Source organism: Crinia signifera, chromosome 7, assembly GCF_055691185.1.
Source record: "Crinia signifera chromosome 7, ASM5569118v1, whole genome shotgun sequence".
Classification (NCBI taxonomy): domain Eukaryota; kingdom Metazoa; phylum Chordata; class Amphibia; order Anura; family Myobatrachidae; genus Crinia; species Crinia signifera.
The window spans coordinates 128813014-128838212 of NC_139223.1; the positions used below are offsets into that span (position 1 = coordinate 128813014).

General features: G+C 45.5%; 1 protein-coding gene across 3 annotated transcripts in view; it reads left to right on the plus strand.

Annotated features, from left to right (window-relative positions):
* LOC146020572 (peroxisomal N(1)-acetyl-spermine/spermidine oxidase-like) overlaps positions 1 to 25199 on the plus strand; it is a 62554-nt gene that overhangs the window by 689 nt on the left and 36666 nt on the right. Inside the window, exons 1-2 of one of the 3 annotated variants that reach the window (XM_083153798.1) lie at positions 64 to 86; positions 9118 to 9241. The gene's annotated coding sequence lies outside the window, so the exon portion shown is untranslated. Of the gene's footprint in view, positions 1 to 63; positions 87 to 2475; positions 2633 to 9117; positions 9242 to 25199 lie in introns of those variants that run through there. The other 2 variants (XM_083153796.1, XM_083153797.1) reach the window with 2 other exon arrangements.

The following is a 25199-nucleotide window of genomic DNA, read 5'->3' on the forward strand; positions in this document are numbered from 1 at the left end:
TCATCCAGCCATACTGTAATGTATGTAATTGTATGGAGGCCCCCAAGGGGCCCAGGGCAGCTACTATATGGACGCATGGCCTTTAGGTATGGAAAAGAGGGATAAGGTGTGCTTGCGAATGATCTTTTTAGCTAACAACGGAGGGGGCACTGCTGCCCCAGGGCTCTGCAAAGTGTGAGCAAACACAACAGAACACAAGGGTCTCCGTCCTGATCTCTATGTGTGACATCAAAGCCGCGACCCTTGGTTATCACTATCTGTGTGTGCACTGTTATCAGCTACCTAGGGATGGACATGGATGGTCGATGTTTCGGAAACATCGATGGTTTTCTTTCGATGTTAGTGTTTTTGCCATTTAATGGTGACCTTCCGATGTTTGTCACCATCGAATGCTAATCATTCGATGGTGTACCGATGGTGGCTTATTTTTTGTAATTCCCAAAAGATATGCCTCCCCTGGCTGCTGTGTCTGTGTCAGGGAAACTTCCTAGGTTCGTTGGAGGCTGTCTGACTTTCTCTCTGCTTCCCTCCCTCTCCCTCTCTATGGTTGCTGTAGCTGCTAGGCAACAGGGCCCACTGCTAGTTCTGATTGGCTCTCACTGACTCAGAGAGCCAATCAGAGCACAAACCTCACCCTGCAGCACCAGTCACTCAAACAGCAGCAAATTTCACAGACACACTGAGCTCTGGAGGATTCAGAGGAGGAGGAGTCACTGAATGTTATACCAGCTCAGGCAAGCTACAATAATAATAATAAGTACACAATACAACTAGCTACAGATATCTGTGAATGTCAGTCACATACAACACTCATTAATATACTGCATTAGTATTACCAGGCAGCAACCACTATATGATCATCAGCGAAGTGTTGGTCAGAGATTGTCTGTTTCTGTGAATATAGTGAGGAACAATATACACAGTCCTGGGGTACCAGTGGAATGGACCAAGCTAAAGGTGCCCATACACTGCTGCGAGGCCTCGCAGCAGTGTACGGACACCCGACAGCCTGCAAGCTGCCAGGACCTTCTCGGAAGCACGGACGCATGCGATCCGTTGTGATGGATGCTTCCGGCCCGCCTCACCGCCAGGAGGAACGGGTGGACGGCCTGCCGGTCCGACCACCTGGTCGGGTCCGATGCGCACGGGACCCAACGGCATGTCAGTGAGAGGCGATTTGGTCCGATTTAACGTGGCGATTGGTCGCAATTGGCCAAAATCAGACCAAATCGCCTCAGTGTAGGGGCACCTTAACTGTTTTTATATATAGTGAACTATTTTTTTATATTACGTGACCTGGTCGCTCAGCGACTGAATTGCTGGTTATCAGTATTTTACTGGTGACCAGCGATTCTAGCAAGTTCCTGCGACCGTCGCTGGGCTGCGGTGGGAGCGCACACATGGCGAAGGTCGCTAGGTATCACCGGCAATATGGTCACTGAGCGACCATATAGCTGACGATGGAAGCTAGAATCGCCTAGTGTGTAGCATTATTAGTGGTGCCCCCTCAGATCCTGGCACCCTAGGCAGCTGCCTAATGGTAGAGCTGGCCCTGCTCTTTGCAATATTTATCTCACCATATTAATGATGTGATGACCACTGTACCATCATCTCCCTTATTTGTGTGTGTGTGTAGTTACACTTGCCTTAATAAATAGACATTTTCCTATCTGGAAAAATAGTGAAACCTAAAGCGAGTTAGTTTACAATTTATCTATTTTTATTACATTTTGATTACTTGCTGTTAAAGTGTTAATAATGTGTACAAAATGAATATACTACTTTATCATTGGGCATTGTGTGAATATTATATATGTATATTATACACACAATGTCCAGTGATAAAGTAATATGTTGCTCAGAGCCTGGGCCCTGTCACCAAACCCAATTACCACCTTACAAATGGCAATACAGGCTTTTGCGCATGCGCTAGTCATATAACTAGTTTTCACCATCGAATACTTTTGATGCGATGGTTAATTACCATCGCATCGAAAGTTTCAATGGTGGAAGTACTGCCATCATTTGATGGTTGGCTTCCGATGTCCATCCCTACAGCTACCTGGAGGCTCCTGCGGGATAAATATATTGCTGCCATGCTGTCTGAGCCTGTGATCAAGGATGAGCCAGTGTAAACACGCAGTGCTGTGCGTACGTGTAATACGCGTGATGATTAATGATATTATTATTGCTATCTATAGGAGAATCGTGCAAGGTACAGATGCCCATAGCTGGCTCCATGTCACAGGCTGCTATGTGCATTAGCATGTAATGTAATCCCCCTACGTGTACTGTATATGTATACTACGTATCTCTTCAGCAACAGCAGCAGCGGATACCGCTATCTGCAGAGTATATATGTATTTTTGATGATTGACACACAAAAAACTACAAATCCCATATCATAGCGGAAACTATAATATGACGTCAGCAAAAGCCGCAGAAACTACTTAATATTGAAACTACATTTCCCATCATGCACCGGGTGCTGCGAGCCGCAGAGAGCAGGTGACGCTGTATGCTATTTAGCAGTGCGTTAGACTTTGCAGAATGCAGAGCAGTGATATCGCTGGGCCTTCAATCTGATACCAATCTGGATCCATATGGGTTAATTGGTTCCAGGGATATCGAGGTTAAACCGTTTTATTTCATTTCTTAAATGTAATTTCATGACTGTTTATGTTCTTTGAGGAGAGATTTCTCTGGAACCAAACAGCCCAGTTTCACGGGACCAAAATCATTCGAAGCCAACTCAAAAGTTCTTCAATATGATACTGGTCTCATGTAATGGGTCAGTTGGTTCTGAATCTCATGGGTCCTCAAACTGCGGCCCTCCAGATGTTGTGAAACTACAAATCCCAGCATGCCTTGCCACAGTTTTGCTATAAGGGAGTGTTAAAACTGTGGCAAAGCATGCTGGGATTTGAAGTTTAACAACATCTGGAGGGCCGCAGTTTGAGGACCCATAAAGCTGGTTGTTTAAAGGGGGATAGGGAGAGGGGAGTGGTTGTCTCTCCCCCTCACACCAGAAAATGCTGGGACTAGGCTGGTGTATAAGGGGTCAGCCTGGGAATGTCCCTGCATGATCCTGGGACCATATTCCTGGGTTAATCCCTGCATTTTCTGTTGTGAAAGGAGTATTATTTCAAACAGCCGTGACCTGCAGTGCTCTGAATACAGCCAGGCAGCCCCCTGCTCTGTGCCCAGCTGTCAATGACTGTCACCCCTGCAGCTTCCGCTCCAATTCTTCTTCCCGCTTTCACCTCAGCCCGCCCCCCCTTTAATCATGTGGTGCCGGCGCCCAGCATTCTCCCCCGACGTCACGCACAACAACAGCGCGCACAATATTTCAAATGTCCACTCGGCTAGAGGGGACACCAGGAGGGGAGTAGGAGCATGCTCTGCGCTGCGCTCTGCTCCTTCCCCCATAGAAGCAGCTACCCCGCTCTCCATCTCTCCCTGCGGCAGCAGCGAAGGCTCATATAAAAATTTACAGTAAGTGGCACTTTTGGGGGCATTGCTTAAGGGACGCTACAAGTGGCGGTATGTGGGGGCATTACGCATAATGTGTGGCTTAATGTGTAAGGGTCATTATGGTGTGCAGCATCATGTGTAAGCGGCATTATATGTGCAGCATCATGTGTAAGGGACATTATGTGTGCAGCATCATGTGTAATGGGTACTATGGTGTGTGGCATCATGTGTAATGGGTACTATGGTGCCATCAAGCAAGAACCCCCTAGCAATAAGCACGTAGGTAAGCAGCACTTATGTGGCAAATATGTAATGGGCATTACGGTTTGTTATATAGTATGTAATGGGCATCATGATGTGTGGCACAATGTGTAATGGTCATTATGGTGTGTGGCCTTATGTGTAATTGGCATTATGGCGTGTGGCTTTGTGTAATGGGTATTACGGAGTTTGCTAAAATGTGTAATGGGCATTATTACTATGTATGGTTGAAAGTGTAATTCCACACCACTTTATGTGATGCCACGCCTCCTTCCCATGAGACCACGCCCCCTTTTCGCCGCACGGCTACACCGCGCAAAGGTCCCCCTGCTGTTGTGTCTGGATCTGGGACCACCCATTACCATAATTCTAGATTCGCCTATAAATGTCAATAATCAAGCAACAGAACCCGGAGTGCCGGAACCGGCCCACCTACATGTTGAGATTACAGCCTCCCTATGGGCCTTATTCTAGTTCACTCTTTCTGACAAAATCCTTCTTAGATGGACAAAACCATGTGCACTGCAGGGGGGCAGATGTAACATGTGCAGAGAGAATTAGATTTTGGTGAGTTATTTTGTTTCTGTGCAGGTCAAATACTGGCTGCTTTATTTTTACACTGCAATATAGATCTCACTTTGAAGTAAAACCGCACCAAATCTAATTCTCTCTGCACAAGTAACATCTGCCCCACCTGCAGTGCACATGGTTTTGTCCACCTAAGAAGGATTTTGTCAGAAAGAGTGAATTAGAATAAGGCCCTATATGCGGCCTAATTCAGCTTGGATCAATAATTAGAGAATTCACAAATCCAGCAACTGTACACGGCTGGCAACATAAACATTAGAATATTGAAATATATTGCTATGTCGACATTAAAAAAAAACGGGAAAAACTCATGTCAACCTTTTGACTGTCGACCTTGTCGATCTAATGTTTTTGTCGACTTTCCAACCCTGTCAACCTTAGCCATGTCGACCAATTTCAGGTGTTGACCTAAGCCCTGTCAACCTTCAGTGTTTCACCCACTTCATGTCGACCTAAATAGGGTAGGCCCAATGACCCATACCCACAACTTGCAGCCTCAGTCATTAACATTTTCTCAGATGGCAAAATCTTTTTGATGTTTCGGGATTTATGTCTGTATCTGCGATGCACTCGCAAATTTGCACGGTGCGTTTTCTTTTTCTGTCGCGATGGCCAGTTACTGTAACTACAACTTCTCAGATTAACAATCCATGCTACATTAGGCCCGTGGCAGGAGCAGATCCAGAGGGGCGATCAGGTAGAAAAAATGGTACTTATTTCCTAGCACGGCGCCCATCGCATAAGATTGTATGCCTTAATTAAGGCATACAATCTATACAATTGAAAAGATTTTTAATTGTATGTACAATATCGCATCTTATGGATCTCATCTTATGGATCTTATGCATCCATAAGATATATGAGATCCATAAGATAAAAGATCCATCAACACCAACCTGAAGCGTGGCGAGCCCGCGAGGGGCGGCGGCACGCGTCCTCCGACCTTTTCATACCCCCACTATCCACGTCGGCGTGGAGTTGATTTTATATAGTGTGGTGAGCGCAGCGAGCCCGAAGCGTGTGAAGAACATTATCACACAATGGGGTGTATTCAATGCCTTTGCCAAGCAGTGCCGATAGCTACCTTTCACTGCTCGACTCGCTGTTTTCACCTCGCAAGGTGGAAACAGCGAGTGCAGCCATCCAAATGGTGAGGGACACCGCTATATGCAGCGGGCTCGCTGCATTAGCGGCGAACCTTGTTATTCGGGGGGATCCTTGCCGGCCGCATTGAATACCTACCTATGAAATGGCCCAAAATGGCAAGTTTACAAGCAATGCAAATATTAAACTGATGCTTCATGGGAAATGCCATGTATACCTGTATCCTATCCCATCCCATGCCACTAGCAGTTGCTGATGCATGAGCAAAATATAAAATATTAACCAGGAGCATATATAATGTGTAATCAGTTGTGCAGTGATGCAGTAGGTTCAGGAAATAGGGGACCATAATTCAGTAACTTTTTATTGTGATATTGCATAGTAAAAGAACATGAACCTGGGTCAATCTCATTATGTATTAATATTATTATCGTTTATGTATATGGTGCCAGAAGGGTTCTGCTATATATATATATATATATATATATATATATATATATATATATATATATATATATATATATATATATATATAGTGAAAATAAGGAATTACAGTACAATGCAATACATCAGGGGATAGGACACTGATGCAATTATCAGGGTGGCAGGGATATATTCTAAGAAAATCACATGATGAGAGAGGCATAACATATTTACATTAAACACATTGTAGTGTACGTACTAGAGTAAGGCCCCCATACTCTAGTACGATTTGTGCTGATCAAGAAATCGTCTCAAATCGGATGTGTTTGATAACCCGGTGTGCGGTCCCGTGCGCATCAGGTCGGACTCCGGAGATTGAACCGCCGGCACATAAATCTATCAGATCAGACCCATCAACAGCACATCGCGGGTGCTTTTTAGCACCCACAATGTATGGGGTCTGATCCGTAGGCGTGTGCCAGTGGTGAAGCTCCACTGGCACATAACTACAGATGTAGACCCTGCCATCCTTGGCCGGGGCTCGCCAGACCCTCCCCGCTGGCGAGCACCTGCGGACAGGGGTTACACTGAACTCGGACGCGCGTGCGTCTTACACGCACGCGTGCCCCAGTCTCTCGGCGGGGATGCTGCGTGTCCCTGCCCGTCTCCGCTTCAGGGAGATGGGCAGGGTTAGGGGGGTGCTCGGGGCGGCGAGGGGTACCTGCAGGGAGACGGCGGGGACCCGAGGCAGGCTCCTTTGCCGGGGGGGGGGGGGGGGGTGCGCGAGTGTCTCATGCGTGCGCACTCCCTGGCGGGGCTGGCGATAGAAACCAGCCCTGCAAAGATGACACCAGCCCCATCTGTATGTGCAGGGGTGGACAGTAGGGTGCGGTGGGAAGCGTCAGCAGAATAAAAAAAAAACACTTTCAAAAGACTGGCCAGCCGCTGATTTAATAATTTAAAAATAAAGATAATATATGCTAATCAATTTAGACATAAATGAAATATACAGGATAAAAGCTTAAATTAGGTTTAGGCACTTAGGTGGGGGGTTAGAGTTAGGCTGCGGGGCGGGGAGTTAGGTTTAAACGGCTGGAAATAGAGGTTAGGCACTAGTGGGGTGGGTTAGGGACAGGCTGCAGTGAGGGATGGTTAGGGTTAGGCTGCTTCTAGTTTGGGTCTAGGAGAAGAGGATTAGGGTGCTGTCGGGATTCCCAAATTTGGGATGCCGGTTCTCATATCTCATTCTTGACTGCAAAGGCGTAGATAGGGTGGAGCACCAGCTCCGGGCGCCGACAGGTCACCTGGCACCGGAGCTCTGCCGCCGGCTCCCCCGCCCTGCTCGCCCGCTCCCCGCTGTGCCCGGCATCAGTCTGCACTAGGGACAGTTAAAACCCGGCGAGCGCTCTCACTGCACATGCGCCGGTTTGGGACGCCGGAGGCAGGGATGTGGTGCCATGACGTCACAACATCATCAACGTCATGACGCCGCATCCCTGCCTCCGGCGTCCCAAACCGGCGCATGCATGATGTGAGAGCGCTCGCTGGGTTTTAACTTTCCCCACTGACTGATGCCGGGCACAGTGGGCATCAACATCATGGCGCCGCATCTCTGGCACCGGAGACCCTATCCAGGGGTCAAGGGGTGAGTGCTGTGGGGTCCTATTATTATTATTATTATACAGGGGGAGCAGCCTTATTATTATACAGGGGGAGCACTCTGTGGAGTCCTTTTGTTGTTATTATTATTATTATACAGGGGGAGCACTCTGTGGAGTCCTGTTGTTGTTATTATTATTATTATACAGGGGGAGCACTCTGTGGAGTCCTGTTATTATTATTATTATTATTATTATTATTATACAGAGGAGCAGCCTTATTATTATACAGGGGGAGCACTCTGTGGAGTCCTGTTGTTGTTATTATTATTATTATACAGGGGGAGCACTCTGTGGAGTCCTGTTATTATTATACAGGGGGAGCAGCCTGTGCTGTCCTTTTATTATACAGGGGGCACAGCCTGTGATGTTCTTTTATTATACAGGGAGAGCAGCCTGTGGTGTTCTTTTATTATACAGGGGGAGCAGCCTGTGGGGTCATGTTGTGAATATACAGGGGGAGCAGCCTGTGGGGTCCTGTTGTTGTTGTTGTTGTTGTTGTTGTTATTATTATACAGGGGAGCAGCCTTATTATTATACAGGGGGAGCAGCCTGTGGTGTCCTTTTATTATACAGGGGGAGCAGCCTGTGGTGTCCTTTTATTATACAGGGGGAGCAGCCTGTGATGTCCTTTTATTATACAGGGGGAGCAGCCTGTGGGGTCATGTTGTGATTATACAGGGGGAGCAGCCTGTGGGGTTCTGTTATTATTATTAACGAGCAAGGTCAGTCCCCCTTGGCAATGAGCAAGGACAGTCCCCCTTTTCGCCGCGCAAGGGGGGGTCGCGAAACATGCCCTTGCTCCGGGCACCGTGGAACCAAGCTACACCACTGCTTGACTGCATTCCTGGATAAAGAGTTGACAAGTGTGGAATATTCAACCAGTTTCTAAAGTATTGAAATGGTGTATTTTGCTAATAACTTCCCTTTCATTTTGTACATAGAAGACAATAGGGCAGATGTATTAAGCTTTAAAAATAGCTAAATGTAAATGTGAGGGTAATAAAGAGTGATAAACATCCAGCCAAACAGCCAATGACAGTTTGGGGCTGATTGGCTGGACATATATCACTCTTTATCACCCTCGCGTTTATCTCTTTTTAAGGATTAACACATCTGCCCCAATGAAGGGTATTCATTTCTAAATCTGTTTTTGATACATCAGAGGCCACACCCCCCGCCCTCCTCTATACGGCGGACTTCCGGGTCACTGCACATCAGCCCTGCAGCCCCAGGAGAAGCCCCTCTGGCCGCCGGAGCTATGTGAGTATGTTTAGGAACAAAGACTATATAGTGCAGATCTGCACTATATAGTCTTGCCTGCCCTCACTATGTCGCTGCCGATTTGCGCTCACACAGAAGCGCATCGGCAGCACATCGGGCTCGCAAGCCCTAAAAAGTACACAATCGGCATGCGATATGGCTTCCGATGTTCACTATATCGGCAACATCGGAAGCCATATCGCACCGTGTGTACACACCATATCTCTTTATTTGTTTATTGAAGGAAGCTGTGTAAATAAACTCTGAAAAATGAAAGGAATCTGTACTTCTTGAAGAACGACATTTCAAGGTCTCATGTATCAGACTATTTGCTGTTTTTATACAGGTCTTTGGGAAGACACAATGCCATAGAACGAAAGTCCAAACTATGACTCCACTGATGTTGCAATTGTCATCATAATAGAGATCTTCCATGTGGTCTTGTGTGTCCAAGGACCCTGCACTTATGTGTGAGTAATAACTGTATGGTTCAACTTTATAAGAAAGCTACATAGAAATGAAAAAATAAAAATACAAAAAAATATATATAAGGTAATTTATTTATACTTCATATAAAATGCAGAGAAAAAGTTTTGTCTTTAGTTTTCTCTGGATGATGCCACATAGTTCATTGCTCTAGTAAATTAAACACATGAAACCCTCATTGTAGGAATAGTCTATATGTAAACAGCCTAGGCCGTAAACTATACACAATCCACCCAAACTGCCAAGAAACTGCCTCCACATTCAGACAAACCCTCCGATAAGCCTCTTCCTGTTCAGGTCCGCAGATAGGGGCTATTAGGAGCTATGCTTGGGGCAGAGCTGGCAATCATATTTGAATAACAAAACCGTTTTTGACAAATATTCCCCTACAAAATGACTTGTATTAAGCATTAATTAAATCCAGACTGTGGGTGTGTGTGTGTGTGTGTGTGTGTGTGTGTGTGTGTGTGGCATCAGGCATAGAATAGGCATAGAATAAAACAAACAACACTCACCTTATATCCCAGCACCAGCGTGTACGTCAGGATCACGTTTCCCGCGCTCCTGCTACCGCGTCATCCAACAGCGTCGCGCCAGCCCCCAGGTGCCATGGTAACCGGTGTACACACGCACACACGGTCGCCATGGACACCCGCAGCCGGACAACAACGTCACGTCGGGACGGGAACAAGAGCGCTAGTCACAGAAAATCCTGCACAAGTAAAAACAAAACGTACTGGTGGAGGAAGACAAGGCGCTATACACACCATTTGAAATGCATCAATATAATATCATACATGTATCAGGATACACAAAATATATATCAAAAACACATATAAAACTCCTTAATACATGATAGAAGAAAAAATAGGTAAACACATGAAAATCAAGTAAATGCTCACAAGGGCAAATAACCACTTATAAAAAAGCATGTAGACCTAAATGGTCATTGAGTCCAAATGGTACCATCGTCCGAAGTCGATGGATCCAATGGGACTCGCAACGGAGGAGCGCAAGAGATCGATTGCCACCTCTTAACTTTTGGGGAACATGGTCAATAATAATATATTTGAGATTAGCCATACTGTGACCAGCCTGAGCAAAATGTCTTGCCACAGGCTGGTCACTAGTACCGCTACTGAGGGCGGCCCTAATCGCCATGCGATGTCCGGCCATCCTCTCACGTAGAGTCCTGTCCGTCTTCCCAACATAATGACAAACCACACAGACAGGAAATTAAATAGACAATAAATCGTGTGGTACATGTCACTTTAAATCTGATTTTATAACGTTTTCCAGAAAAAGGATGACAAAAACCATCACTCACAGTCAGACTTCTACATGTAATGCAGTTAAGGCATCTAAAACAGCCATTACGTCTCCCCAAGAAGGAACAATCAGGCGCCCTATCTTTGCGTGGTGTGACGTCCGTCCGGACGACCCAGTCCCTAATATTTTTACCCCGTGTATAACAGGGCATAAGATCAACAGTAGACCGGTTAAAGGTTCTCATCAGAGGCAACAATAGGCCAATGTTTTTTGGCTATCCTACGTACTTGCTCACTACCTGTACTATAGTGATTCACCCAAGGTAGTTTAGATCTAGTGGAATTCTCAGTTCTATCCTTAGGTTTAAGCAGCTCACTTCTAGGGATAGACATAGCTCTAGACTTTGCTCTAAGAAGTAGCTGCAACTCATAACCTCTTACCAAGAAATTACCAATCATGATCTCAATTTGTTCTTCTGCCTGTTTGGTATCACTACATATACGGCACGCTCGAACAAACTGCGAGAATGGAAGACCAAACTTCAAAGGCTGCGGGTGGAAACTTGCACAATGAAGTATGGTATTCCGGTCAGTTTCTTTTCTAAACAAATTGGTCGCAATCTGACCATGTGTGAGGCTCACTGCCACATCAAGAAAATTAACCTTAGTCTCGCTAGTACAAAAAGTAAACTTCAAGGGGGATGTCGACAGGTTATGTCGACACATAAAATCCATAAATTGTTTCTCAGTGCCCGTCCATATTAAGAAAACATCATCTATGTATCTGGCATAGTAGAACACCATGCCAGACACACAGGGATCATCAAAAAAGATCTGCTCCTCTGCCCCAAACATATATGCATTGGCATACGATGGGGCCACATTCGACCCCATCGCACACCCTGATTTCTGGAGGTAAAACCTCCCATCGTGTATAAAGTAGTTGTGAGTAAGCATCAAAAGAAGCAGATCACATACAAAGTCAATGGGCGGGCCAACATACTTAGGATTATTAGTGAGCAGGTTCCTGACCGCAAGTATCCCCTCGGTGTTAGGTATGACTGTATACAAGCTGGACACATCCACGCTACACAATAGACTGCCCACAGGAATATCTCCTAATTGTAGCAGGCCATTAATGAAGGTGGTAGTGTCCAGTATATACCTAGGGTGAGCCCAAATACATGGTTGCATAACAGCATCCAGGTATACCGCACAATGTTGAAAAAGGGAGTCATTTGCTGCTATAATGGGCCGGCCAGGGGGTACAGTCGAGTGCTTATGTATTTTAGGGAGGGTATAGATGATAGGTGTCACTGGCCATGCAGGGACTAAAGCCTCACCCAATGTAGCACTAATATGGCCATCCAAGACCGCCTGTTTCACCATATTTTTCAGCATAGTACTATACGCTCCAGAAGGATCTTTAGGCAAAAGTTGGTATACAGCTTCATCCGCCAACTGGCGTTCAATCTCCAACTTGTATGGACCCAAATCCTGTATCACCACCGCCCCACCTTTGTCAGCGGGGCGGATGATGATATCAGGGTTATCGGCCAATGATTTTAATGCACAATACTCAGCATGTGGAAGATTACCAACCCTAGGGGAGAATGCACCCAACTTAGATACCACATCAACATCATGTTCCAGCATTCTGGAAAAAGTTTTAATGGATTAATTTATTAGACAGAGGATCAAACTTGGACTTGGGCAATAATTTACGTAGTTGCACAGGAATCTCATTGTCCACAATAACATTGCTGCAAGTAATAGGTTGTTTTTTAGCAAAATGTTCACGTAGGCGTAATTGTCTGTTAAGACAAAATTTCTCAACCTGCCAATAAAGTCACAAAAACTGTTAGTAGGTACAAAAGATAGGCCACGGCTGAGTACCTTTAGTCTCATTGGGGTAGAGAGAGTACGATGACAGGTTAAACACTATCGGGGCCTCCTGTTCAAGGGCGGCCTTCTGCGCCTTTTTCGCTCGCCACTTCCTACCACCCCTCCTTGTTCTGTGTCGTTTCCTCTTAATAACTGGGTGCGGGTTCGCACCCCTAAAGGGACCGACGATTGGGAGGTGGAGGAGGGGCCGCTGTGTTGATCATAGCCATAGTCGGAGTCGCTGGTGGTGTATTGTTCGCCTGGCCGAGCATTGCGTCTGTTGCTCTGGCGATTATCGCGTCTCCGTCTCTGGCCACGCCCCGAACATCAGAATTGGTCCACAAATATACAGTATTTCGTTTATAATCAGATACCACCTTCTCCAGTTTCTGGCGTTTGTACAATAGCAAGTCTCTTTTATATGTTGCTAATTGTGTCTTAAGTCTCTCACACCAGTCAGTACTAGAGTCCGCCTCTAGGGTCTGTTTGTTAATCAACTCAAATGCAGATAATTTCTCACGTGTGTTTTTGAGTTCACGTCCCGCCTCCTCAATGACGAGGAGCATTAGATCATAGCTGCATTTGTTCAGCACCCCTATCCAGCGGTTACAAAACGTCAGATTATGCCGGCCAATCGTAGGGCAATTTTTCACCCTAAAGCCACGGGGTATGCGGTTCTCCTTATAGTAATCTGTAAGCGTAACCCCATGGTAAAAAAAGTCCAATTCTTTTTGTTTAAGTTTCAACCAGTCACGGTAAATCAGATCAGGTGACTTAATAATGGCATCATCGAAGATCTTTTTAAACAGTAAATAATCTGCCTCCGATTCTGAAAATGTCACGGCTACTCCCTGCGTGAGTTTAGCCAAATTGATGCACTCCAATGGTGTGTCCACACCAAGCCCTACTTCAGCTATAGTACAAACAGTAGGACTAAACGTCCAAACAGGAACACTGATGAAACGGTAGCTTAGGATAATTCACATCAAATTCAGGGTGCCATAGGCCAGGTACAATCCCTCTCCTGCTACGGGAAAGACCAATACACAGTCCAAGTGGCCAGGCACTCCCCAATAATAATAGATAGCTGTGGCCGGTGCCCGCTGAATCCCCATGCATAGGGATGAATATATCACCTTCAACTGCAAAGTCACAGTAGCAGCAGCACCCGGCTCCAAATCAAGGAATCACGTCAGCAGGTATAGCAACGTTTCGATTTTATTCAGTCAAAATCGTCATCAGGCATAGAATAAAACAAACAACACTCACCTTATATCCCAGCACCAGCGTGTACGTCAGGATCACGTTTCCCGCGCTCCTGCTACCGCGTCATCCAACAGCATCTCGCCAGCCCCCAGGTGCCATGGTAACCGGTGTACACACGCACACACGGTCGCCATGGACACCCGCAGCCGGACAACAACGTCACGTCGGGACGGGAACAAGAGCGCTAGTCACAGAAAATCCTGCACAAGTAAAAACAAAACGTACTGGTGGAGGAAGACAAGGCGCTATACACACCATTTGAAATGCATCAATATAATATCATACATGTATCAGGATACACAAAATATATATCAAAAACACATATAAAACTCCTTAATACATGATAGAAGAAAAAATAGGTAAACACATGAAAATCAAGTAAATGCTCACAAGGGCAAATAACCACTTATAAAAAAGCATGTAGACCTAAATGGTCATTGAGTCCAAATGGTACCATCGTCCGAAGTCGATGGATCCAATGGGACTCGCAACGGAGGAGCGCAAGAGATCGATTGCCACCTCTTAACTTTTGGGGAACATGGTCAATAATAATATATTTGAGATTAGCCATACTGTGACCAGCCTGAGCAAAATGTCTTGCCACAGGCTGGTCACTAGTACCGCTACTGAGGGCGGCCCTAATCGCCATGCGATGTCCGGCCATCCTCTCACGTAGAGTCCTGTCCGTCTTCCCAACATAATGACAAACCACACGGACAGGAAATTAAATAGACAATAAATCGTGTGGTACATGTCACTTTAAATCTGATTTTATAACGTTTTCCAGAAAAAGGATGACAAAAACCATCACTCACAGTCAGACTTCTACATGTAATGCAGTTAAGGCATCTAAAACAGCCATTACGTCTCCCCAAGAAGGAACAATCAGGCGCCCTATCTTTGCGTGGTGTGACGTCCGTCCGGACGACCCAGTCCCTAATATTTTTACCCCGTGTATAACAGGGCATAAGATCAACAGTAGACCGGTTAAAGGTTCTCATCAGAGGCAACAATAGGCCAATGTTTTTTGGCTATCCTACGTACTTGCTCACTACCTGTACTATAGTGATTCACCCAAGGTAGTTTAGATCTAGTGGAATTCTCAGTTCTATCCTTAGGTTTAAGCAGCTCACTTCTAGGGATAGACATAGCTCTAGACTTTGCTCTAAGAAGTAGCTGCAACTCATAACCTCTTACCAAGAAATTACCAATCATGATCTCAATTTGTTCTTCTGCCTGTTTGGTATCACTACATATACGGCACGCTCGAACAAACTGCGAGAATGGAAGACCAAACTTCAAAGGCTGCGGGTGGAAACTTGCACAATGAAGTATGGTATTCCGGTCAGTTTCTTTTCTAAACAAATTGGTCGCAATCCGACCATGTGTGAGGCTCACTGCCACATCAAGAAAATTAACCTTAGTCTCGCTAGTACAAAAAGTAAACTTCAAGGGGGATGTCGACAGGTTATGTCGACACATAAAATCCATAAATTGTTTCTCAGTGCCCGTCCATATTAAGAAAACATCATCTATGTATCTGGCATAGTAGAACACCATGCCAGACAGACACACAGGGATCATCAAAAAAGATCTGCTCCTCTGCCCCAAACATATATGCATTGGCATACGATGGGGCCACATTCGACCCCATCGCACACCCTGATTTCTGGAGGTAAAACCTCCCATCGTGTATAAAGTAGTTGTGAGTAAGCATCAAAAGGAGCAGATCACATACAAAGTCAATGGGCGGGCCAACATACTTAGGATTATTAGTGAGCAGGTTCCTGACCGCAAGTATCCCCTCGGTGTTAGGTATGACTGTATACAAGCTGGACACATCCACGCTACACAATAGACTGCCCACAGGAATATCTCCTAATTGTAGCAGGCCATTAATGAAGGTGGTAGTGTCCAGTATATACCTAGGGTGAGCCCAAATACATGGTTGCATAACAGCATCCAGGTATACCGCACAATGTTAAAAAAGGGAGTCATTTGCTGCTATAATGGGCCGGCCAGGGGGTACAGTCGAGTGCTTATGTATTTTAGGGAGGGTATAGATGATAGGTGTCACTGGCCATGCAGGGACTAAAGCCTCACCCAATGTAGCACTAATATGGCCATCCAAGACCGCCTGTTTCACCATATTTTTCAGCATAGTACTATACGCTCCAGAAGGATCTTTAGGCAAAAGTTGGTATACAGCTTCATCCGCCAACTGGCGTTCAATCTCCAACTTGTATGGACCCAAATCCTGTATCACCACCGCCCCACCTTTGTCAGCGGGGCGGATGATGATATCAGGGTTATCGGCCAATGATTTTAATGCACAATACTCAGCATGTGGAAGATTACCAACCCTAGGGGAGAATGCACCCAACTTAGATACCACATCAACATCATGTTCCAGCATTCTGGAAAAAGTTTTAATGGATTAATTTATTAGATAGAGGATCAAACTTGGACTTGGGCAATAATTTACGTAGTTGCACAGGAATCTCATTGTCCACAATAACATTGCTGCAAGTAATAGGTTGTTTTTTAGCAAAATGTTCACGTAGGCGTAATTGTCTGTTAAGACAAAATTTCTCAACCTGCCAATAAAGTCACAAAAACTGTTAGTAGGTACAAAAGATAGGCCACGGCTGAGTACCTTAGTCTCATTGGGGTAGAGAGAGTACGATGACAGGTTAAACACTATCGGGGCCTCCTGTTCAAGGGCGGCCTTCTGCGCCTTTTTCGCTCGCCACTTCCTACCACCCCTCCTTGTTCTGTGTCGTTTCCTCTTAATAACTGGGTGCGGGTTCGCACCCCTAAAGGGACCGACGATTGGGAGGTGGAGGAGGGGCCGCTGTGTTGATCATAGCCATAGTCGGAGTCGCTGGTGGTGTATTGTTCGCCTGGCCGAGCATTGCGTCTGTTGCTCTGGCGATTATTGCGTCTCCGTCTCTGGCCACGCCCCGAACATCAGAATTGGTCCACAAATATACAGTATTTCGTTTATAATCAGATACCACCTTCTCCAGTTTCTGGCGTTTGTACAATAGCAAGTCTCTTTTATATGTTGCTAATTGTGTCTTAAGTCTCTCACACCAGTCAGTACTAGAGTCCGCCTCTAGGGTCTGTTTGTTAATCAACTCAAATGCAGATAATTTCTCACGTGTGTTTTTGAGTTCACGTCCCGCCTCCTCAATGACGAGGAGCATTAGATCATAGCTGCATTTGTTCAGCACCCCTATCCAGCGGTTACAAAACGTCAGATTATGCCGGCCAATCGTAGGGCAATTTTTCACCCTAAAGCCACGGGGTATGCGGTTCTCCTTATAGTAATCTGTAAGCGTAACCCCATGGTAAAAAAAGTCCAATTCTTTTGGTTTAAGTTTCAACCAGTCACGGTAAATCAGATCAGGTGACTTAATAATGGCATCATCGAAGATCTTTTTAAACAGTAAATAATCTGCCTCCGATTCTGAAAATGTCACGGCTACTCCCTGCGTGAGTTTAGCCAAATTGATGCACTCCAATGGTGTGTCCACACCAAGCCCTCCTTCAGCTATAGTACAAACAGTAGGACTAAACGTCCAAACAGGAACACTGATGAAACGGTAGCTTAGGATAATTCACATCAAATTCAGGGTGCCATAGGCCAGGTACAATCCCTCTCCTGCTACGGGAAAGACCAATACACAGTCCAAGTGGCCAGGCACTCCCCAATAATAATAGATAGCTGTGGCCGGTGCCCGCTGAATCCCCATGCATAGGGATGAATATATCACCTTCAACTGCAAAGTCACAGTAGCAGCAGCACCCGGCTCCAAATCAAGGAATCACGTCAGCAGGTATAGCAACGTTTCGATTTTATTCAGTCAAAATCGTCATCAGGCATAGAATAAAACAAACAACACTCACCTTATATCCCAGCACCAGCGTGTACGTCAGGATCACGTTTCCCGCGCTCCTGCTACCGCGTCATCCAACAGCATCGCGCCAGCCCCCAGGTGCCATGGTAACCGGTGTACACACGCACACACGGTCGCCATGGACACCCGCAGCCGGACAACAACGTCACGTCGGGACGGGAACAAGAGCGCTAGTCACAGAAAATCCTGCACAAGTAAAAACAAAACGTACTGGTGGAGGAAGACAAGGCGCTATACACACCATTTGAAATGCATCAATATAATATCATACATGTATCAGGATACACAAAATATATATCAAAAACACATATAAAACTCCTTAATACATGATAGAAGAAAAAATAGGTAAACACATGAAAATCAAGTAAATGCTCACAAGGGCAAATAACCACTTATAAAAAAGCATGTAGACCTAAATGGTCATTGAGTCCAAATGGTACCATCGTCCGAAGTCGATGGATCCAATGGGACTCGCAACGGAGGAGCGCAAGAGATCGATTGCCACCTCTTAACTTTTGGGGAACATGGTCAATAATAATATATTTGAGATTAGCCATACTGTGACCAGCCTGAGCAAAATGTCTTGCCACAGGCTGGTCACTAGTACCGCTACTGAGGGCGGCCCTAATCGCCATGCGATGTCCGGCCATCCTCTCACGTAGAGTCCTGTCCGTCTTCCCAACATAATGACAAACCACACGGACAGGAAATTAAATAGACAATAAATCGTGTGGTACATGTCACTTTAAATCTGATTTTATAACGTTTTCCAGAAAAAGGATGACAAAAACCATCACTCACAGTCAGACTTCTACATGTAATGCAGTTAAGGCATCTAAAACAGCCATTACGTCTCCCCAAGAAGGAACAATCAGGCGCCCTATCTTTGCGTGGTGTGACGTCCGTCCGGACGACCCAGTCCCTAATATTTTTACCCCGTGTATAACAGGGCATAAGATCAACAGTAGACCGGTTAAAGGTTCTCATCAGAGGCAACAATAGGCCAATGTTTTTTGGCTATCCTACGTACTTGCTCACTACCTGTACTATAGTGATTCACCCAAGGTAGTTTAGATCTAGTGGAATTCTCAGTTCTATCCTTAGGTTTAAGCAGCTCACTTCTAGGGATAGACATAGCTCTAGACTTTGCTCTAAGAAGTAGCTGCAACTCATAACCTCTTACCAAGAAATTACCAATCATGATCTCAATTTGTTCTTCTGCCTGTTTGGTATCACTACATATACGGCACGCTCGAACAAACTGCGAGAATGGAAGACCAAACTTCAAAGGCTGCGGGTGGAAACTTGCACAATGAAGTATGGTATTCCGGTCAGTTTCTTTTCTAAACAAATTGGTCGCAATCCGACCATGTGTGAGGCTCACTGCCACATCAAGAAAATTAACCTTAGTCTCGCTAGTACAAAAAGTAAACTTCAAGGGGGATGTCGACAGGTTATGTCGACACATAAAATCCATAAATTGTTTCTCAGTGCCCGTCCATATTAAGAAAACATCATCTATGTATCTGGCATAGTAGAACACCATGCCAGACACACAGGGATCATCAAAAAAGATCTGCTCCTCTGCCCCAAACATATATGCATTGGCATACGATGGGGCCACATTCGACCCCATCGCACACCCTGATTTCTGGAGGTAAAACCTCCCATCGTGTATAAAGTAGTTGTGAGTAAGCATCAAAAGGAGCAGATCACATACAAAGTCAATGGGCGGGCCAACATACTTAGGATTATTAGTGAGCAGGTTCCTGACCGCAAGTATCCCCTCGGTGTTAGGTATGACTGTATACAAGCTGGACACATCCACGCTACACAATAGACTGCCCACAGGAATATCTCCTAATTGTAGCAGGCCATTAATGAAGGTGGTAGTGTCCAGTATATACCTAGGGTGAGCCCAAATACATGGTTGCATAACAGCATCCAGGTATACCGCACAATGTTAAAAAAGGGAGTCATTTGCTGCTATAATGGGCCGGCCAGGGGGTACAGTCGAGTGCTTATGTATTTTAGGGAGGGTATAGATGATAGGTGTCACTGGCCATGCAGGGACTAAAGCCTCACCCAATGTAGCACTAATATGGCCATCCAAGACCGCCTGTTTCACCATATTTTTCAGCATAGTACTATACGCTCCAGAAGGATCTTTAGGCAAAAGTTGGTATACAGCTTCATCCGCCAACTGGCGTTCAATCTCCAACTTGTATGGACCCAAATCCTGTATCACCACCGCCCCACCTTTGTCAGCGGGGCGGATGATGATATCAGGGTTATCGGCCAATGATTTTAATGCACAATACTCAGCATGTGGAAGATTACCAACCCTAGGGGAGAATGCACCCAACTTAGATACCACATCAACATCATGTTCCAGCATTCTGGAAAAAGTTTTAATGGATTAATTATTAGACAGAGGATCAAACTTGGACTTGGGCAATAATTTACGTAGTTGCACAGGAATCTCATTGTCCACAATAACATTGCTGCAAGTAATAGGTTGTTTTTTAGCAAAATGTTCACGTAGGCGTAATTGTCTGTTAAGACAAAATTTCTCAACCTGCCAATAAAGTCACAAAAACTGTTAGTAGGTACAAAAGATAGGCCACGGCTGAGTACCTTAGTCTCATTGGGGTAGAGAGAGTACGATGACAGGTTAAACACTATCGGGGCCTCCTGTTCAAGGGCGGCCTTCTGCGCCTTTTTCGCTCGCCACTTCCTACCACCCCTCCTTGTTCTGTGTCGTTTCCTCTTAATAACTGGGTGCGGGTTCGCACCCCTAAAGGGACCGACGATTGGGAGGTGGAGGAGGGGCCGCTGTGTTGATCATAGCCATAGTCGGAGTCGCTGGTGGTGTATTGTTCGCCTGGCCGAGCATTGCGTCTGTTGCTCTGGCGATTATCGCGTCTCCGTCTCTGGCCACGCCCCGAACATCAGAATTGGTCCACAAATATACAGTATTTCGTTCATAATCAGATACCACCTTCTCCAGTTTCTGGCGTTTGTACAATAGCAAGTCTCTTTTATATGTTGCTAATTGTGTCTTAAGTCTCTCACACCAGTCAGTACTAGAGTCCGCCTCTAGAGTCTGTTTGTTAATCAACTCAAATGCAGATAATTTCTCACGTGTGTTTTTGAGTTCACGTCCCGCCTCCTCAATGACGAGGAGCATTAGATCATAGCTGCATTTGTTCAGCACCCCTATCCAGCGGTTACAAAACGTCAGATTATGCCGGCCAATCGTAGGGCAATTTTTCACCCTAAAGCCACGGGGTATGCGGTTCTCCTTATAGTAATCTGTAAGCGTAACCCCATGGTAAAAAAAGTCCAATTCTTTTTGTTTAAGTTTCAACCAGTCACGGTAAATCAGATCAGGTGACTTAGTAATGGCATCATCGAAGATCTCTTTAAACAGTAAATCATCTGCCTCCGATTCTGAAAATGTCACGGCTACTCCCTGCGTGAGTTTAGCCAAATTGATGCACTCCAATGGTGTGTCCACACCAAGCCCTCCTTCAGCTATAGTACAAACAGTAGGACTAAACGTCCAAACAGGAACACTGATGAAACGGTAGCTCAGGATAATTCACATCAAATTCAGGGTGCCATAGGCCAGGTACAATCCCTCTCCTGCCACGGGAAAGACCAATACACAGTCCAAGTGGCCAGGCACTCCCCAATAATAATAGATAGCTGTGGCCGGTGCCCGCTGAATCCCCATGCAAGGGGATGAATATATCACCTTCAACTGCAAAGTCACAGTAGCAGCAGCACCCGGCTCCAAATCAAGGAATCACGTCAGCAGGTATAGCAACGTTTCGATTTTATTCAGTCAAAATCGTCATCAGGCATAGAATAAAACAAACAACACTCACCTTATATCCCAGCACCAGCGTGTACGTCAGGATCACGTTTCCCGCGCTCCTGCTACCGCGTCATCCAACAGCATCGCGCCAGCCCCCAGGTGCCATGGTAACCGGTGTACACACGCACACACGGTCGCCATGGACACCCGCAGCCGGACAACAACGTCACGTCGGGACGGGAACAAGAGCGCTAGTCACAGAAAATCCTGCACAAGTAAAAACAAAACGTACTGGTGGAGGAAGACAAGGCGCTATACACACCATTTGAAATGCATCAATATAATATCATACATGTATCAGGATACACAAAATATATATCAAAAACACATATAAAACTCCTTAATACATGATTGAAGAAAAAATAGGTAAACACATGAAAATCAAGTAAATACTCACAAGGGCAAATAACCACTTATAAAAAAGCATGTAGACCTAAATGGTCATTGAGTCCAAATGGTACCATCGTCCGAAGTCAATGGATCCAATGGGACTAGCAACGGAGGAGCGCAAGAGATCGATTGCCATATTATATATACACTTAACATCGGCACTCACCTTTCCTAGTTTTGGGGTGCCCTATGGCTTGTGACCACATTGTTTAAACAGACATTGTAGGGGCTCTGCACACATTAAATTAACTGATAATAAATAGTGGAGATTTGGTTCATGAATTGATCAATGCATTTAAGCTTGCAGCCCCCTTCACGGGACCCCACTTTTCTGCAGGTCCTAACACTGTGTATTGTAGCCATTTTCAGCGATAGTGTTAGGACCTGCAGAAAAGTGGGGTCCCGTGAAGGGGGCTGCAGGCTTAAATGCATTGATCAATTCATGAACCAAATCTCCACTATTTATTATCAGTTAATTTAGTGTGTGCAGAGCCCCTACAATGTGTATGTGTATATATATATATATATATATATATATATCTCCATCCCCACTGTACAAACTTACCTACATTTCATCACTTATTTTCTCTCTCACCTTCCCATCCTCCTGACCCATGGCTAACCATTGCTGGGTACCATATCATACATCACACAGAAAACCTTTACAATCTGGTGGACTATTATGCAATAGATAACATGTATCCCTGTGTATCAATGTCCCTATTTTCCTATAGATTATAAGCTTGCTGTGTTGTATAATACCCCTTTCACACCAAAAGCAGATTCCCGGGTTAAAGATTTTCAACCCAGGAATATGCTGAAAAATCTGGATTTTTCTTTGGTGTGAAAGGGTCAACAGGGGTCATAAATTCCTGCTCTTGACCTTTCACACCAAAGAAAAACACAGTTTTTTTTCAGGTTGAAGAGATATAACCCAGGAATTTGCTTCCGGTGTGAATTGGGGCCAGGCATCACCCGGCAAAATGACCCAGCACTCAAAAATGCTGGGTATTGCCGGGTGGTGGGTGTGAAATAGGTATTAGAAACGTAATTAAAATTTGATTTTTAACATATATACTTGTCATTGGTGAGTAGAAGTTGATCTCTGATCCCCACACCACCATAACACCATCGATGAGGCCAACTCATTCTACAACTCGTACTTTTCTAAAAAATAACTTTCTCCAGGTTCGCCATCTTGAAATGGAAGGTGATGGGCCTAGATGCCTCTTCAGAGTTCTTTTATAGTCTCTACTAGCTCTCACCTCATAACTCTGTTGTCTTTGCAGCATTCTGAATTCCACCGGTTTCCAAACGCCTTTTGAATGCCTTTTGCCTGATAGAAATGCCAAATTCGACTTTACATTCCCAACTGCATATTTGAACTTTCAGGAGCCTGAAGGAACTCACTGAAAGAGAGTGTCCCCAAGAATTCAGTTTATAATATTATTATTAACAGGTTCTTCTATAGAAACAGCTTATTAAATCAAAATTTAATACAGTGATAATGCAATCTGAGTAGTTACAGACAATTAAAATGGTAGGAAGGCCCTTATAATCTATAGGGAAATACTCATTGATACACAAGGATAGGTGTTATCTATTGCATAATGGTCCACCAGTGTTCAAAGGTTTATGATGGCCAGGGGTCAGGAAAGTGAGTCCTGAAGAAAATAACCATCTCAATGAGCTGCTTTACTGAGACAATGTTTAGCAGATGCATCTGCCCTCATCTATGTACTGTAGCTTCTGAAGTCTTCTCCCTTAATTTCCTCCTTAATGGTTGTGACCTTGGGCTGCATTTGAAATAGCTCTAAGCGATCATTCATTCCAGTGGCATAACATGGTGGGATCAGTGGGACAAGTGTCCTGGGTGCTGTGACAAGTCTGGTAGAGGGTAGGCACCAGGGCTGCCACTAGGAATTTTGGGGCCCGGAACTTATTTCTAGTCTGGGCCCCTCCTGACTCCTCCCCCCTCCTTTCACTTACTGCCCGACTCCTGCTCACTCATCCCCTCCTGCTGAACGCAGCAGGTCCCGAAGCACAGGCTTCTTCAATGCAGGATGCCTGCGGCCAATTAATGCAACTGGTGAGCCAATCAGAGCTTGTGTACCGGCAGCCGCTCTGATTGGCTACTGGCACACAAGCTCTGATTGGCTCGAAAGCCAGTGCAGCATTTTAATGGCCACCTGCGTCCTCCATTGAAGAAGCCTGTGCTTCGTTCAGTGCACCGAGCGCAACGCAGGCAGCACAGCGGAGGCAGTCGGGTGGGGGTTGCGGTGGGCAAAATGAGCTGCCTGGGCCTTTCCAGAGGCCAAGCCCGGGGCAGCTGTACCCACAGCACCCCCCTATCGGCGGCCCTGGGAGGCACCTTCATGTACTGGCCCCTACACAATAATAAAAGGATTCCCGGCTGAATAAAAAGAGAGGTGGCCCTTCCCTTTTGCAATGTTCGTCAGGGGGCATTGTGTGATCTTCTCCTGGGGGGCGTGGGCCTTCAAAACTCTTTTACATGGTTGCCACCCATCCAGGACTTCCACAGCATCTTCATTCATCTCCTGGGGTCAGTAGCCTTTAAGTTGTTTTTAGGGCTGCCACCCATCCAGGACTTCCACAGCACCTTCCGGCCTTGCACTGCCTAATATTAGTCGTACAAGGTCGAGGGGTGATACATCAGTGAGCATCGGTTGGCTCGCTTTTACATTTTTTAAATATTGCAATTTTAAAAAGGAGGGGGAACCCCATTTTTTGGTTCCAGATTTCCTGATCAATTCCAGGCCTTTACTGATCAGTTCAGGGCTGGTTGCCATTATGGATAGGGAACTTCACGCTGTGTGGCACCCTGTGTCATCACTCCCAGGTTCAGCCTGGTATCGTTTATATCAGGGGTGAGGAAACTTTTTTGTGCCAAGGGCCGTTTGTATGGGGAAAAAATCCTTTAGGGGCCATATGTAAAAATTTCTCTTACAAATTGTCCTGATGCAGCCATTTCACGCTCTGGCGGCTGCCGCTGAATAGGACTGACTGTCTCCGGCTGCTGTTAATTAAGAGGAATCTCGCAGGAACTACCAACTTCTTGCGAGAATTCCCCTCTTCTTGACTCCTGGCAAAGGGTGGGAGGGCCACTCACACCAGCTACGGGGGCCGCATACGGCCCCAGGGCCTGAGGTTCCCCACCCCTGGTTTATATGAAAATAGGGGTAAACCCACACCAGTCTGGGGCTGGATACTGAATTGGGAGGGTTTTTTCAATTTGAACCCTTTTCTTTTAACACAGCGATCAGTGCAGTGTTTCTCCCAACTCACCTTTTTGGTCAGTTATAAAAAC